The sequence below is a fragment of the Marmota flaviventris genome, chromosome 13 (genome assembly GCF_047511675.1).
Source record: "Marmota flaviventris isolate mMarFla1 chromosome 13, mMarFla1.hap1, whole genome shotgun sequence".
NCBI lineage: Eukaryota > Metazoa > Chordata > Mammalia > Rodentia > Sciuridae > Marmota > Marmota flaviventris.
In genome coordinates this window covers 85,581,458-85,594,435 of record NC_092510.1, presented here as the reverse complement: position 1 = coordinate 85,594,435, position 12,978 = coordinate 85,581,458, and positions in this window count along the sequence as shown.

Here is a 12,978-nt window from a genome sequence, read left to right as displayed (position 1 = left end):
GGTTGTATATTGTTTATATTGGGATCTGATAACATTGTCCATCACCTCAAAGAGAGGCATTGGATCCCTACAGGAGTACTATAAACCTATAGGGTAAAAACGGTAACTCCTCGGGTCCACAGTGCTAGAAGGGAAGACACACAAGCAATATGAAAAGACAAGGGAAGAAAGTGTCCCAAACAAATCAAGATACCACATTATTAGTATCCATGGCCAGCACAGCAGAAGAAATGACAGATAAGGAGTTCAGGATCTACATAATTTAAATGTTCTGCAAATTAAAGAAGATATAAGAGAGCAAATACAGGCAGCAAAAGATCATTTTGACTAAAAACTACATAAACAAATACAGGAAGCAAAAGATTACTTCAATAGGGAGATAGAGGTTCTAAAAAAAAACAAACAGAAATCCTTGAAATGAAACAGACAATAAACTAAATTAAAATTTCAACTGAAAGCATCATCATCAGATTAGATCACTTGGAAGAAAGGTCTTGACAATGAAGACAAAATATTTAATCTTGAAAAGAATGTAGTCCACACAGTGAAAATGGTGAGAAACCATGAGCAAAATATTCTAGAAATATAGGATAGCATAAAAAGACCGAATTTAAGAGTTATTGGAATAGAGGAAGGAATAGAGTTCCAAACCAAAGGAATGAGCATTTGATTCAATGAAATAATATCAGAAAATTTTCCAAACATGAAGAATGAATTGGAAAACCAAATTCAAGAGGTTTACAGGACGCCAAATGTACAAAATCACAACAGATACACACCAAGGCACATTATAATGAAAATGCCTAACATATAGAATAAGGATAGAATATTAAAAGCCATGAGAGAAATAAATCAGATTACATATAGGAGAAAACCAATTAGAATATATGCAGATCTTTCAACCCAGACTCTGAATGGTAGAAGATCCTGGAACAACATATATCAAGCTCTGAAAGAAAATGGATGCCAACCAAGATATTATATCCAGCTAATTTTGCTGAATATAAGCTGGATATATACATAATTTTTCTGGATATAAGCTTAGATTTGGTGATGAAATAAAAACTTCCCATGATAAACAAAGTTAACAGAATTTACAACTCAAAAGCCTGCACTACAGAAGATCCTCAGCAAAATATTCCATGAAGAGGAATTGAAAAACAACAATGAAAATCAGCAAATAGAGGTATTACATTAAAGGAAAAACTAATCAAATGAGAAACCAAGTCAATTAAATACCAAAAATAAACAAAATTGGCTGGGAATATAAATCATGTCTCAATAATAACCCTGAATGTTAATGGCCTAAACTCACCAATTAAAAGACATAGACTAGCAGATTTGATTTTTTAAAAACATCCAACAATATGCTGCCTACAAGAGACTCATAGGAAAAGACATCCACAGACTGAAGGTGAAAGGTTGGGAAAAATATCACTCACATGGATGGCGGAAGCAGGGGTTTCCATCCTCATATCAAATAAATAAAGTAGACTGCAAGCCAAAGTTAATCAAAAGAGATAAAGAAGAATATTTCATACTGCTTAAGGGAAACATTCATCAACAAGACATAACAATAATAAATTTATATGCCCCAAACAATGGAGCGTCTTGTTCATCAAACAAACCATTCTCAGGTTCAAGAGTCAAATAGACCACAACACAATAATTCTGGGTGACTTTTAACATACCTCTTTCACCACTGGATAGATTGTCCAAACAAAAGCTGAACAAAGAAACCTCAGAACTCAATAATACAATCAATAACTTAGACTTAACTGACATATAGAATATTTCATCATTCAATGAATGAATAAACTTTCATCTCAGAAGAACATTGATCCTTCTCTAAAATAGACCATATGTTATGCCACAAAGCAACTCTTACCAAATATTTAAAAAGTAGAGGTAATACCCTGCATTCTATCAGATCATAATGGAATGAAATTAGAAATCAATGATAAAATAAAAAATAAAATCTACTCCAACAACTGAAGTCTAAATAACATGCTACCGAGTGAACAATGCAAAAGACATCAAGGAGGATATTAAGATTCTCATTCTTAGAGGTGAATGAGAACACAAATATAACATATCAAAATCTCTGGGACACTATGGAGGCAGTACTAAGAGGAAAGTTCATTGCATGGAGTTAACTCCTTAAAATAAGAAAAAGTCAACAAATAAATGACTTAAGATTACATCTCAAAGACCTAGAAGAACAAATCAATACCAAAAGCAGGAGAAGATAGGAAATAATTAAAATAAGAGCTGAAATCAATGAAATTGAAAAAAAGAAACAGTTGAAAAAAATTACAAAACAAAAAATTGGTTCTTTGAAAAAATAAGTAAAATTGATGAACCCTTAGCCTTGCTAATGAAGAGGAGAGAGAAAACTCAAATTATAAACATACGTGATGAAAAATAAAATATCACAACAGACCCTACAGAAATACAGAAGATAAGTAGAAATTATTCTGAAAACTTGTACTTAATAAAATAGAAAATATTAAAGGTATTGACAAATTTCTAGAGTCATATGATTTGCCCAAATTGAATCAGGATGATATACACAATTTAAATGGATCAATTTCAAGTGATAAAATAGAAGACACCATCAAAAGCCTACCAACCAAGAAAAGCCCAGGATCAAATGGATACACAGCCAAGTTTTACAAGGCCTTTAAAGAAAACTAATACCAACACTCTTCAATTTACTTCAGGAAATAGAAAAAGAAGGATCACTTCCAAACTCATTCTACGAGGCCAATGTCACCTGATTCCAAAACCAGGCAAAGACTCATCAAAGAAAACAAACTTCAAACCAATATCTCTAATGAACATAAATGCAAAAATTCTCAATAAAATTCTGGCAAATCAAACACAAAAACATATTAAAAAGATAGTGTACCATGATCAAGTGGGGTTCATCCAAGTGATGCAAGTTGGTTCAACATTTGGAAATCAATAAACGTAATTCACCACATCAACAGACTTAAAAGATAAGAACCACAAAATCATTTCAATAGATGCAAAAAAAAGGCATATGACAAAATACAGCACCCCTTCATGTTCAAAACACTAAAAACAACTAGGGATTGGGCTGGGGATGTAGCTCAAGTGGTAGAGCACTCACCTGGCATGCGTGCGGCCCGGGTTCGATCCTCTGCACTACATACAAACAAAGATGTTGTGTCCAGTAATAACTAAAAAAAATAAATATTAAAATTCCCTCTCTCTCTCTCTCTCTCTCTCTCTCTCTCTCTCTCTCTCTCTCTCTCTTCTCTCTCTCTCTCTTAAAAAAAAAAACTAGGGATAACAGGAACATATCTCAACACTGTAAAAGCTATCTATGCTAAGCCCCAGGCCAACATCATTCTAAATGGAGAAAAATTGAAAGCATTCCCTCTAAAAACTGGAACAAGACAGGGAGGCCCTCTTTCACCACTTCTATTTTATATAGTTCTTGAAACACTGGCCAGAGCAATTAGACAGACAAAAGAAATTAAATAAAAATAAAATAAATTAAATTAATACAGATAGGAAAAGAAGAACTCAATTAGAACTATTTGCTATGATTTTATACCTAGAAGACCCAAAAAATTCCACTAGAAAACTTCTAGAACTAGTAAATGAATTCAGCAAAGTAGCAAGATACAAGATCAACACCCATAAATCAAAGGCATTTCTGTATATCAGTGAAAAATCCTCAGAAAGGAAAATGAAGAGAACTACCTCATTTAAAATAACCTAAAAAAAAAATAAAAATACTTGGGAATCAACAAAAGAGGTGAAAGACCTCTACTATGAAAACTACAGAACATTAAAGAAAGAAATTAAAGAAGACCTTAGAAGATGGAAAGATCTCCCTTGTTCTTGGATAGGCACAATTAATATTGTCAAAATGACCATACTACTAAAATTATTATACAGATTTAATGTAATTCCAATCAAAATCCCAATGACATTCCTCATAGAAAAAGCAGTCATTAAATTCACCTGGAAAGATAAAAGACCCATAATAGATAAAGCAATCCTTAGCAAGAAGAGTGAAGCAGATGGCATCACTACACCAGACCTTAAACAATATGACAGAGCAATAGTAACAAAAACAGCATAGTATTGGCACCAAAATTGACTGGTAAACCAATGGTACAGAATAGAGGACACAGAGTCTAACTCACATAATTACAATTATCTTATATTGGACAAAGGCGCCAAAAACATACATTGAAGAAAAGATATCCTCTTCAACAAACAGTGCTGGAAAACTGGAAATCCATATGCAACAAAATGAAATTAAACTCCTATCTGTCACCATGCACAAAACTCAACTCAAAATGGACCAAGGACCTAGGAATTAAACCAGAGACCCTGCTTCTAATAGAAGAAAAAGTAGACCTAAATCTCCATCATATCAGATTAGGCCCCTACTTCCTTAATAAGACTCCTGTAGCACAAGAATTAAAATCAAGAATTAATAAATGGGATGGATTCAAACTAAAAACTTCTCAGTAAAAGAAACAATCAGTGAGGTGAATAGGGAATCTATATTTCGGGAGCAAATTTTTACCACTTGCACATCAGATAAAGCACTAATCTCTAGGGTATATAAAGAACTCAAAAAGCTAAACACCAAAAAAAAAAAAATAACCCAATCAATAAATGGGCCAAGGAACTGAACAGACACTTCTCAGAAGAGGACATACAATAATCAACAAATATATGAAAAAATGTTCATCTCTAGTAATTAGAGAAATGAAAATCAGAATGACAGCTATTAAGTATATAAACAGCAATTAGTGTTGGTGGGGAAAACAGCCAATATGGAAATCAGTATGGAGATTCTTTGGAAAACTTGGAATAGAACCACCATTTGACCCAGCTATCTCTCTCCTTGGTCTATACCCAAAGGACTGAAAAATAGCATACTACAGGGACACAGTCACGTCAATGTTTATTGCAGCACAATTCACAATAGCTAAACTGTGGAACCAACCTAGATGCCCATTAATAGATGAATGGATTAAAAAAATGTGGCATACATCACAATGGAATTTTACTCAGCAGTAAAAGAATAAAATCATGGCATTTGCAGGTAAATGGATAGAGTTGGAGAATAATGCTAAGTAAAGTTAGCCAATCCCCAAAATCCAAATACTGAATGTTTTCTCTGATATAAGGAGGCTGATTCATAGTGGGGTTGGGAGGGGGAGCATGGGAAGATTAAATAAACTCTAGATAGGGCAAAGGGGAGGGAGGGGAAGGGAGGGGGCAAGGGGTGTAAAAAATATGGTGGAATGAGATGGACATCATTATCCCAAGTACATATATGAAGACACAAATGGTGTGAACATACTTTGTATACAACCAGAGATATGAAAAAGTGTGCTTTATATGTGTAATGAATTATAATGCATTATAATGCATTCTGCTGTCATATGTAACAAATGAGAATAAAAAATTTAAAATTTTTTAAAATAAATTTAAAAAATTAAAAAAGATTAAAAAATGAGAATAAAAAATTTAAAATTTTTAAAAATAAATTTAAAAAATTAAAAAAGATTCCTATAAAATCAATTAAGAAGACACATAATCCCGATCATCCATGTGTCCAATAAGTTAATGATTTGAACAGGACTTCTGTTTTTCTGAAGTAAGTTCATGATTCCCTGATAGTACAAATCATTAGTCATCAGGGAAATGAAAATTAAAGCCACAGCGAGATGGAACCTCACATCCATCAAATGCTACCATTACCAAGTGTTACTAATCACTAAGTGCTGTTAATGCTAAGTGTTTGTTGGAGAGGAGGTAAGCCTCTGGAAACATGTTGCTGGAGAAGTGAAAGCGGTAAGACCACTTTGGAAAACTAGCAGTATCCACTAAAGCAAAACATATGCCCACCTCACGATCAAACCATTCTGCACCCAGGCGTATTTCTAGAGGAAATCAGGCAGGGCACCAAAGGAGGAGGAAGACGTTTGGAGCAGCTGTATTCCCAGGACTCAAATGTCCACCAACAGAAAAGTGGATAAAGAAATAGTGGTGTATTCATACAATGCAATAGCAGGCAGTGACAAGAGAGAAAAACCACTTCTCTACACAGGGAAAGGAATCAACCTCAAGAACATTTTTTACTCCACAGAAGCCGGACAAAATAGTCCACGCCATTTGATGAACAGAATTCTATAATGTTTAGAACAACTAATCTGTGCTGATAGACGTCAGACTAGAGTTTACCTTGTGGGAGTAAATATTGACTGGGAAGGGGTGTGGAGGAAAATTCCAGGTGATAGAAATATTTTATATCTGCTCTGGTTGGTGATTACGCAGGCATACACATCCAGAAATACACATTGAGCTGTTCACTAAAGATTCGGACATTTTTACCCCAATGAAAACACTAAATTTTCAACTACTTTTAAAACACACAAAATACACCCATTATTATTTTGTTTCTCCCTCAAAGACAATTTTTATTAGTTATTTGATTTCCCCCTGTTTCCTATACTTACACATTTTTATCTTTCTTTTTTTCTCTCTACTTATCAATTTCCCTACTATATTTTATTACACCCAAGTCTTTGTTCATTTTAAAATGCACCCTTAATAAATAAAATGAAAATGCCACTGTCAATTAAACTATAACACATTGTATGTTATAAGGTACATGTTGATATATGAATATACCACAGTGAATCTCACCTTTATATATATATCCACAAAACACTAATTTGAAAAAAACTACAAGTAAATAGCAGAAATATCAGTGGTATAGAGGGAGGGACATAGGGGGGAGAGGAGGGGAGGGAAAGAGGAAGTGCCAGGGACTAAATGAGAACATATTATTTTCCATACTTGTTTAACTATATCAAAATGAATCCTAATGTTCTATGTATCTAAAAAGACCTAATAAAAAACTACAAAAAATAAGATATATGTTGATTTCAGAGACATAAAAATATGACCAACGCATGTCTTAGACTTGATGAAGTATGGTATCTCTTTATACTATATACACACACAGATATAAATACATATATCTATGTATATATGACATCTCTCTACATATGTAGATATATAATAATATGCATGTTCTTTTACCAAAAATGCAACTGCTATTCATATTTATAGTGATCATATATATTCACATTATATATACTGTGTGTGTATGTGTGCATCCACACTTACATTTCTTAATGATATAGCAAAAGCATCCTTTTATGTCAATACTATGGCTCTGTCATTAGTGGTGTTGTGTAATCATTATTGCTCATTCATTTAAATAACTATCTAGCATTTTTTTTTTTGCTATCCCAACAATACTGCAGCCAACATACCTAAAAATATAGCATTCTGCACTTAAAATACAGTAAGAATTTTTTGTAGTTTAATTTCTAGAAGTGGAATTAATCATCAGTGATATGGGCATTTAAAATTGTAACAGATGTCACAAATGAACCTCCACAAACTTTGAACCAATTCAATACATTTCCAATAGTGTAAAGTTGTATCCTTTCCCACACCTTCACCAGACTGGATGCTACCAATCTCTAATATTTTTGCTAATCAAAGGTGGAGTCCTATTAAACTGGAACTTAGTTTGTTCTTTGTTCTAGTTTCTTAGGTAGCTATGAAACTTTTTATAGTATATTAGTGAGAGTAACAATAAACTTACTACATAAAGCCACAGGAAAATAAGCTTTAAATTTTTATTATTGTTTAGCTTATGTATCCTTGAGAGTGTTTTACATGAAATATTTGTGCATTATGAAATTCGCTATTACTTTTCTTTTTCATAACACTGATAATACTGAAGTTCTATAAAAATAATCTTGGTTTTGGAAGCAATCTTACTGAAATTTAAAAAAATTGTATCTGAAAATGTTTAATACTTAACCATTTTTCTCTTTTTAGTGAAGAATGAAAGAGAGCAATCTTCCCTTTTAAAAAAGAAGCACTATAAGACATATATGATTAATATCTCTTTGATACTTATGTACTATTTATTGACTTGTTTTTGCTTTTGTTTTAAAACTGATCTAGCATTTTCAGTCCTTTTCTCATGTCCTGGCATGTCAATTTAATTTTTATCCTTTAAAAAATTAAAGCTGCTGCATTAAAAGAGAGAGAGAGAGAGGTGGAGGACGATGCTGCATTGACATTTTATTGGCCTTTCTAAGATGACTTAATCACACATCCATGTGAGGAATTGCTAGCACTAATATGAACTGAACCCCAGAAACAATGTGACATGGGTTAAATACATTTTCACACAAGCCACTGACCGTGTTGCAGAGATGACTTCTGCTTTGCAAATTGGCTGGAACTAGCCAAGTTTTGTACAGAAATTCATTGCCCTGGGACTACCTGTTCTGTCCATAGCCCATGTGGAGGGAAATGGCTGTAGGCAGATTCTTAGGCATAGGAATCCTCCTCCTGTACCCAAGTCATTCCCACCCGGCTTTCTGAGGCTCTACCAGGGAGATGGGTTACCCTGATCGCTACTATAGACTGGCCAGTTCCATGAGTTAAATGGTCTTGCAACTTCCAGATGGAAAATGGCGAGTAGGTTGAACTTGTGTCCTCTGGTGGCTTTATACATCCCTACTCTAACCCATCCCATCCTCCACCAACCCTTCCACTAGCCCCTGAAATCCTGCCCTGGAGTTAGCAAGCACCCTCAAATGGCCCATCGTCTGTTGATAGTTATTTTTATATTCTTTGCCATGGTTGAAACCTGGCTGTTCTCGGAGACACCACTTCTCCTTTCACCCTCTCAGGAGGAAGGTGTTTTGTTCTCTTCAACTCCGCAGTTGCGCGGTCTTGAGGTGGGATCAGGGTCCTCCTTGCACCCACTTCTTCTTCCTCATTCCTCCCCCGGCTCTTGCACCCTCTCCTTGTTGCTGAGATCTCCTGACTTCCTGACCACTCCGTCCAGCCTGGAAGACCTAAGCTCTGCCTCTGTTTTCCCCTTCACCCTAACCACCCTCAGTAGTCCCAACCTGCGTGTGAGGAATCATCCAGCGCGCGGGTCTCTCCTCCCCCACTGTCTCAGCTACGCCTCCCAGGGTCACACGCCTGATCCTCTCCTCAACAGAAGCCACTCATCGGTGACACTTCGGCTTCGACTCCCACTCCCTGGCTACCCCCCCCCCCATTCCAGATCTCATGCTCCAGAAGAGCCCCACCTCCCCCACCACCAACCTCTGACCTCATCCTGCAGTCACCCATTTCTCACCATCCCTTGGTCTCCCCTGACTTTGCTTCTGCTGCCTCCTAGATTTCATGCACAGTCCTTGTAAAGAGCTCCTGGTAAATCCCCTCAACTCCCGCATTCATATCCCCCCAACCATGCTCCTGAGCCCACACCAGCACCACACCTCCCTTCTCTGAGGCTATCCCCAAGCAGCTGTGTGACGCCAGAGAAACTAGTCACACAACTGAAATGATGAGTTTCATGTCACCGCCTCAGTCCAAGGACCAGTGGGCTTGCCCAGAGAGCTGGCCGGCTTCTTCTTACAGGTGCGCTCTTCCACTCACTGAGGGAATAACTTCTCCCCCCTGTCGCTCCCACACACCCTCCTCCACCTGCAGAAGTTTCAGCTGCTGACCCTGCCTCATACTTGAGAAAAATAGAACCAAACTGTCAACTCTCACTACCCATGCTCAAACCCACAGTATCTGTACCCATTTCCTCCTTTTTTACATGTATTTTTTAAAGACATGCAAATTTATTAAGGCGTCTCCTTCTTTTTCCCTGCTGGGGTAGAGGGAGTGTCCTCAGCTTAATAAAACCATCCTCCTCTTAGGCTTGGAATCCCATTCCATGGATCCATCTCTGCCTTCTGAAGGACCCCTGCTTTCTTAGTTATGTTCTTTGCACAACAAAATCAATCTCCTCCATCCTTCCTAAATCATTCCCATCAGCAAGCAAACATGCTAAAGCACCTACATTCCCCAGATGGGCCAATCTGGACCCCCTCCTGCCAGTGTCCACACCATTGCTCTATCCTCTGCTCATAGCCAAACTGCCCAAGAGTCATTCATACACGATAGTTCCGAGTCCTCACTGCTCCTTACTGCTTTTTTATTTACTAGAGTATGTTATTCTAGAACTTTTTAAAATACAGAGAAATAATTGGATAGTCATCTACATATGTATTTTCAATAAATTTAAAGGATAAACATAAAAAGCATAGCAGAGGTGGCCACCCTGGCGGGGACAGTAGAGTACAAGTAGAAGTGTGAGACCCAGAGGAGTTCAGGTCACCTCTTGCTCTCAATACCCTCTACCCTGGCCCCCACTCCCACCATTTAACAAAAACTTCTCCTAATATCATCAGTTAATGGACTCCACGTTTCTAAATCCTTTTTTATCCAATCTCTTAGCATTTGCCATAGCTGACCACTCACTCCCTGCCCATGTTTCTCTCTCAGTGTCTATGACACCACAGTCATCTGGCTTGTCCCTCCCACCTCACTGGGACCTTTCTCAGTGATGTAACTGTGTCCTCAGCATCACTGATCACAATAGCCACATGAGGAATCATCAGCATCCTGCTCCCTCCAGTCCTCTCACTTAAGGTTCTTAGAAGGATTTTTCTCTTCTCTCTACACTCTGCCCCTCCACTAGCTCTTTGATGACCCTAGCTTCAAGTGCCAAGTGTGTGCCATAAGCACAAAATCTATCTCTCCAGTCCAGACAGCTCCTCTGAGCTCTGTTCTTCTAAATTCAACTATTTCTTGGGAGACTTCAACACACCTCTCTCACCACTGGAGAGATCTTCCAAACAAAAGTTGAATAAAGAAACTATAGAACTCAATAATACAATTAATAACCTAGACTTAATTGACATATATAGAATATACCACCCAACATCAAGCAGTTACACTTTTTATCTCTACTCCTTTATAATGTCTAAGAGTTGCCCTGTGACATAATATATGATCTATTTTTGAGAAGGATCCATGTGCTGCTGAGAAAATAATCAAAGAGGAAAAACAAACCATGTTAAGTAACATAAATAAACAAATATGGCTGGAAGAACAATCCATATCTCAATAATAACCCTAAATGTTAATGGCTTAAACTCACCAATTAAGAGACACAGGCTAGTAGAGTGGATCAAAAAAAAAGATCCAACTTTGTACATATGTGAAAGGATAAGAGGCGATATAGGCAAGTCCCCATTGCAAAAGCACCATACTAAGATGATTAGGCATCCCTTACACTCTGGAAGATGCCTTTCCTAATTTGACTATGAGACCTTTGAGGATAATATACCTTTTGTTTTCCTGATTTCTTGAGTAAACTATTTAGCTCATTTATTTCCTCTTTTTGTTTTCTTCTTATTTAGAACTGAAAATAATATAGGATCTCAGTTTTTTTGTTTTGATATCATATTATTCTACTACCAATATTTACTTTCTATATATTCTGACATTGCCAGTTTGACTTTCTCCTTGACACAAAAAGATTTTTAAATGATAATTTATAATTTTTGTCTTTTCAATTTCTAAGTGGTTTGGGGGTTTCTTTGTTATGACATGTTGTTTTATTGTTTAAATTTACTATATTGGGGTAAAGAATTATGGCCTATAAAAGTTTTATGTGAGAGACATATAATGCAAGACACAAATGTGAGCCACACATGTAATTTTAAATATTTCTAGCACTCACATTAAAAAAGATAAAATGAAGCAGGTGAAATTAAATTTAATAATACTTTCATTTCACCCCATATAGGCAAAATATGATTTTTCTGAATATTAAGCCATGTAAAGATATTAATGAGATCTTTTTATATTCCTTATTTTGCACTAATTCTTTGAAATAATGTGTATTTTATACTTGCATCCCATCTCAATTCAAACAAACCACATTTCAAATGCTCACTAGCAATATGTGAATTGTGCCTACCTTATTGGACAGACAGGTCAAAATTATTGTTCTTTGAAGAAATTATTAGGCTTAAACTATAGTAAAGTTCCATTCTATGAATGCTTTAAAAATCATTTTTTGTAGGGTTCGATTTATTCCTGCTAGAAATCTTTTATAAATTGTGTTCATAGCCTCTTTATCTTTATCTTTGTATCCACTGAATCTGCCAAAGTTCCAAAAAGAATAATACATTTTCCTACTGCAATTATGATTCTGTCTCTTTTTTCTTCCTATTTCCTGAAGATTTTGCTTCCTGTACTTCAGTGTTGTGTTCATGAGTGTGTAACCACCTATTCATGGCAGCTGAATCCTCTCGTGCACCACAAGCTCCATCATTACAAAGTGGTCCTTTCTGACTTCTTCCACGACTTTTGCCTGTTGTTTCATATGCAGATATTAATGCTGTGTCCCTCTGCACTTTGGCGGGGTTCTTTGGTCTGTTCACCTCTGCCCAGTCTGATGATTTGAACTTTCCATGTCTCTTCATTTTGAATCTGATCTCTGAATCACTTTAGTGAACTCAGAATGGAATCTGTGAGTGGAGAGACTCTGGCTAAGCAACATCTCTCTTCTACAATCGCAGCATCCATCGAGCCTCCGGAACCATGGAGCTGCTTAGCGCATTCTCGCTGAGTAACCTTCATTTCCTATGCATTTATACCATGCTGGATCCTGAAGATCACCTTCCTACCTATTCTCCTCTCATTTGCAACCCCATCTTTGCTGGTGTTCATCTTATAATGGATTGCACATAAGCTAGGATCAGCTGCCCCAGTACGATAGTCCCACTGTGGACCAATTCAGGAACTTCAGGGTAGGGCAAAACCAACCAATGCCTTGTAAGGTAGGTGGAGATTAGAGGAGGGGATGACTCCTGCTGGGCTGTGCATTGCCTGTTTCAAGTATAGAGGCTTGGCCTTTTATTTATTCAAAAATCATTATTGGTTACACTATACCCCAGGAGTTCTGTTAGCCTTCAAGAGTCCAAAGTTGCCTAAAAATGGACCCCTGCTCCTTAACACTCACAATAG